The sequence below is a fragment of the Marmota marmota genome, unplaced genomic scaffold (assembly GCF_001458135.2).
Source record: "Marmota marmota marmota unplaced genomic scaffold, marMar, whole genome shotgun sequence".
In the NCBI taxonomy this organism is placed as follows: domain Eukaryota; kingdom Metazoa; phylum Chordata; class Mammalia; order Rodentia; family Sciuridae; genus Marmota; species Marmota marmota.
In genome coordinates this window covers 5,475,784-5,481,282 of record NW_026000108.1, presented here as the reverse complement: position 1 = coordinate 5,481,282, position 5,499 = coordinate 5,475,784, and positions in this window count along the sequence as shown.

Sequence of the window (5,499 nt, the reverse complement as noted above, 5' to 3'; positions counted from 1 at the left end):
TAGGTCAGGCTGACCCCATTCTGCTCAGACACCTCAACCTGCGCAGAATGAGCCCCTGTTTCCACAGGAGCCCACTCCCATAGACGTTGACAAATCCACCCTCACCTGCGTTCACCCTCACCACAATATCTTTAAACGATGGAACTGGTGCTTGCTTCCTGAGTAGGTACAAAAGGGCAGATTCTGGGAATGCACGTAACTTGGTGCCTCCCACTTTATGAAGTGTGTCTTATGGTTGTACTCGCCTCTCCTGATCCCTTCTTTGTGGTTTTTCTGTTTTTAAGCTGCCTCCCACCAGCCTTGAGTGTCTTGGGCTGCAGAACCGTCTGCTCCCGTGGCCCTGGACAGAATAAATCCTTCTTCTTTGCTTTAAAAGACTTGGCGTTTTATTTGGGATTCTGGAATAGTGCCTTAACAGTCGCAGCTATTTATTAGAAGAAGGAGCACCCTCAAGGAGACCGTGGGGCATCTCTGAGAGGGGAACAGCATTTCCAACTTTGTTCCTAGTTTCCTTAGGTCCTAGGGAAGTTTCTGGAGTCCGGCCCAAGCACCACCTCTTCACTTTTGACTGAAAGCATCAGATTTTTAAGTTCCTACTGTGCATGATTTTACCCACAAGCACCCAAGCAAAGCCCAGGGGGGTGGGTGGGCAGGGGTACCCAAGCAAAGCCCAGGGGGTGCCGAGAAATTTTCCACTTACAGTGAAGTTAAAAAGACAGCTAAAGGCCTAAAGGCTCTTGGTTACTGTAGCCTGCACTGACTGGTTCTAATTGGAACTTGTTCTAACAGATTTTATGGTCAGTGGGCTTTGCTTTTAATTATCCTTTTTCCTGAGTTTGGATCTTTGGTCTGCGTAAAGGTCACCAAGTGCCCCTTTCAGGGTAGCCTGTGTTCTTATCTGGAGGAGTCTTTGGACAAACATTCCTGAGCCCCAGGAGTACCCCTGCTGATAACAGGTTCTTGTGGAGGACTGTGACATATTCTATTGACTCACACGCCAGAGCAGGGCCAGAGTGGCCTTGGGTAAATTGCTGCTTAAAAGAAAACACGTGGAGGGCCAGCAGAGCTGCCCCGTCTATAGACTACCTCACCTCCGTGTCCCTGTGGCTCACGTCCATCTGCTGTGCATCAGCACTGCCACTGGGTGGAAGCAGCTCAGGACTCCTTCAGCCTCTCACCCACCACGCCTGGCAGTGCCCCTTTCATAGCTGGTCTGAACACGCGTTCGCCGTAGGGATGAATCTACCCGCCAATCCCTGAGGCTTACTTCTCACATACTGAAATGGAATGTCTTCAGGTGGCTACAAGCTGGCATTAAAAAGATGCTTGTAGCATCTTGATTATAATAGTTGACACATAGTGATTGGGGAATGGGGATGGTGGCTAAGGCTCTTAGTCTTGGGGGGAGGGATGGGGACACCGCGCAGGAGGAAGAATCATAGCAAGGGAAATATATAGGACAATGCTTGGCTACCCAACAGTTTGGGTAAACCCCACCTCCTACAAAAACCTACCTGTGGTAGGTCCAGAGCACTGCTGGGTGGAGGAATCTCTGTGCTTCGTCAGAGGTGGGGATACCAGAGGACTGCTCTCCAGATGAGAGGTGGCTGAGCTGTACCTTGGGGTCCACCAGGAAAGGGGCCCTGGGGCCCTGCAAGAGGCTCAGACTCACATTCAGTGATCTAAAGGAGTTTTTTTTTAAACATTTACATTTCATAAAATTAGAATGTTTTTTTATCAGAAATGCAAATTAAAGTAATTGTAACAAATATTTTAAATATTTCTTCCTGTTTGTTTTCAAAATATCCAATTTTCTCATCTGTAACAAATGCCATTCCTCCTATCTCAAAAGTCTGGGTGCTAAAGCCACCAGAAAGTCACAGGAGAAGAGCAACTATATGTACCTTATTCCCATTGAATACCCAGTACTTAGCTGGCCCTGAAATACACTAGGTGCTCAGTGAATATCAACTGAAGACACGCAGCAGAATTGCAATGCACACTGGAAGTTGTCACTGACTTCTCACTTCTCCTCTCTCTGGGCTCCTTTTGGTTCTGATGTTGCAAATTGGGTCCCGTTGTCCCTGAAGTCAGAATATAAACTCCACAGTTGCAGGACAGACCAGGAAACGGGGATGCCTCTCAGAGGTTGCTCCTGTGGGCCTGAGGAGCTGGGTGAGGTCCTTCCAGGTGTGTTTCACACACGAAGAGGAGAACTAAGCATATGCTGTAGCATTTGGAGACAAATGCTTGCAGAATTCTGGTTGGCAGGCACAAGTATACTGTTTTATGATTATATATTAAATTCCAAGGCAAGGATGGCACTTAAAATTGCTCAGGACAAGGTAACTAGTGAGAGTGTGAACGCACCCTGTTGAAACAGTCATTTCTGATTGGCCAGTGCAAGGCTTCTCAGCCTTGATGCTACTGATACGGGGAAGGAGATTTCTTTGCTGGGGGTGGGCTGTGCACTAGAGACCCACTCTGAGCAGCATCTCTGGTCTCATCTGCTGGACGCCGATAGCACTGTTCTGCCTCTTCTTTCAGTCATGATAGTCAGAATTATCCCCAGGCACTGCCGATTGTCCCCAGGTGGGGAATCACACCCTGGTGACTAGAGTAACTCCTGGGCACGTTTCTACCAAAATCAGATTTCCACCAAATCAGCATCCATTCATAGGTGAGAATCCTGCAGATTCTCTCCTGAACCCTTGGCAGGCACTCTGTAGGGTATTTTGACGCAAAGTTCACAAGAACACCATAAGACAGTGTAGGGACAGGGAGATTTCCCCTCCTTCCTCTGAAGGTTACGCTGTCTGATCAACTGACAGAATGTGGATTAACAGAAGAAAACGCATACACATTTATTAAAGTGCATAAGCATAGGCAAGCACAGAATGATTATCCGATAATCCAGTGAGATTCAGAAACATGTATACACTTTGTCATGTGACAGAGGGGCATGGGGGACAGGAAACTAGACAGATAGAAGGTGGTTTTTAGGGCAAGCTAATGGGCCAAGCACAGGTGATAGTTTGTGACAAAGTGTCTCTGGCTCCTGGAGATGGCAGGGGTGGAACCGTACCCAACAAAGGTGGTCTCACTGCAGGTAAAGTCCCCCGGGTAAGCTCTGAGAGCCGCCCTCAGGGTGCAGGCTCAACCTGCCTGTCCAGGTGAGGGCTCCCAGCCTCCTCCTCTCCAGTGATGAGCATTTCCATGTTATTGGGTGGGTTTTGGTGGGTGGGGAGCGGCAGGCTAGACAACTGCATTTCTCTTGGAAGAAGTGTCCTCAGTCAGATAAGGGAGCTTCAGAGCAGACCTCTCTTTGCATGGCTTCTCCAGAGGAAGAGGATCAAAGCGACTGAGAGATGGGACGGGAAATCAGAGAGATCGTGATTCTGAAACTCTTCCTGCAGCTCTGTGTGTCCAAGTGCCACATTTTGGGGTCTGGCTTTCTGAGTCCAGACATTTAGGAAAAATTATTCCCATTTCACAAATGAAGACATTGAAAGATGTGACCTGTTCTAGTTGAATGACTTAAATAAGTGAATGACTGTCCAGGCTGTGGGGGTGTCCACTCACCCTGGATCCTCCCATCCCCGGCTGGAAGCTGCCCCTCCAGCACCCCTGGGTCATGGCAAATAGGTACCGATGGCTCTGCAGGCCGAGACTGTGCCCTAGGTGAGGGGCACACCTAGGTGAGGACGCCAAGAGTTGGGTCCCATGGCGAGAGCTCCCCACTGCACACAGAAAGCAGCCTGGGGGCCTCTGGAAGTTCCCATGGTGAACATCGCCTGTCTGCCCTGTTCAGCCTCAGGCAGGCTCGGCATGACTCCTGTAATCATGGCACCGTTTCCTGACTCGGGAGGGCAGGTGTAGGATTGGTTATTCGCCTCTGTGCCCACTGGGCCCTGGCAGGGGAGACCCACCGTGGTGGAGTGAGTGGTCAATAGCGGGAGGAAGGGAGGTGGCAGGGAGGGGGCATGTGCCTACAGCTCTCTCCCTCGGACTCCTCCACCCTTCCTTTGAAAGAGTCACCACAGTGTTCCCCAGCAACCCCGGTCCTGAGGGTCAGTGCTAAAATGGCTGGATTTTGGTGCGGGAACAGTTCTTAGCCATGCCGAGCTGGCTCATGAATCATACCACGCATTCCTGACCTGCCCATGAACACGGCTCAGTCCTTCAATGGCTCATTCATTCTTTCAGCTTGCTGAGTGTCTGGGGTGTGTCCCTGTCTTTCCTGATGTGAGGGAGATCTGTGATGACCTGGCCTCACCCAGTCTGTATTAGTTAAGATGTGAGTTAAGTTGCTCAAAGGAACCCCCAAATGCACAATCCCGTGGTACAATGGAGATGGCGCATTATTCCTCAACAGAGCAGAGGCATGTGGACCGGCCAAGGCAAGTGGGGGTTCCGACCCAGAAGCGTCCCCGACCATGACTTCTTGCCTCTGATCGCTCTGTCACCGTATAGGCTGTGTCCTCTGCCTGGCTGGGGGGGGCTCGCGTTGGCCCGTGGGCACGGCGGCCTGTAGGAGTGGCAGGAGAGTGCATCAGTGTGCCCGTCATTCCTCGCAGCCCCTTGGCAGAAACCTAGTCATGTGGCCACTCCTGCCTGCAGAGGAAGCTGGGAAATGCAGCGTACAGCGGGAAGTCCTGGGCTCAGCTGGAGCTGAGGGTGTGTCTGTTTGTAAAGAGAGGAGGGGCAAATGGATGGCAAGGAGCCCACAGCCATCTCTGCCACGTGGCCCAGGTTTTCAGATTACAGACTGAGAAACCGAAGCCCAGCAGGGACAGTAACTTGTCGGAGGTCATCTGATGAGGCAGTGGCAGCAGACCTGCTAGGGCTGTCTCCTGGCTCCCAGGCCATGCTCATTCTATCTCAGTACACGCTGTCCTTCTGGAAATCCTCATTATTTCCACTACATGCAGCTCCTGCTCCCTGCAGTGGACCTCTCTTCTCCCCGTGTAGAATGCTCTTTAAGCAAGTGCTCCTGAGCCCTGTTCTCCAGCAAGATTCATGCAGCCTTTTAAGGAACTGTAAAAGATTCTGATTTTCTCCCTATAAAAATAGTCAAATGTGCAAACGCGCGCACACACACGTTCAAGTACAGTTTTCATTGTGCTCCTGATGACTCCCTTATGCCCCCAAGAATCTTTAAGCCCAGGCAGAAATACAGGGGGACACATGGGTGGATGTTGCATCTGGCAGTAGGGAGCCTCCCTGACCCGCCTGGTCTGCATTACAGCTGGAGTTCTCCACCAACACCTCATCAGAAGTCACCATGGAGCTACTATGCAAATTGTTTAAATGTAAGGACAAGAAGCTCAGAGTTGCTGGGCTACCAAGTCCCAATTCTATGAAAACGCCTCTAGGGAAGTTTCATAAAATGCCAGGAAACATAGACACACACATCGTGCAATTTATGGATTCCCTACTTGGAGTGAATGTGCATATGCTCGTTCTCTCTCCCTCCCTCCCTCCCTCCCACTCTCTCTC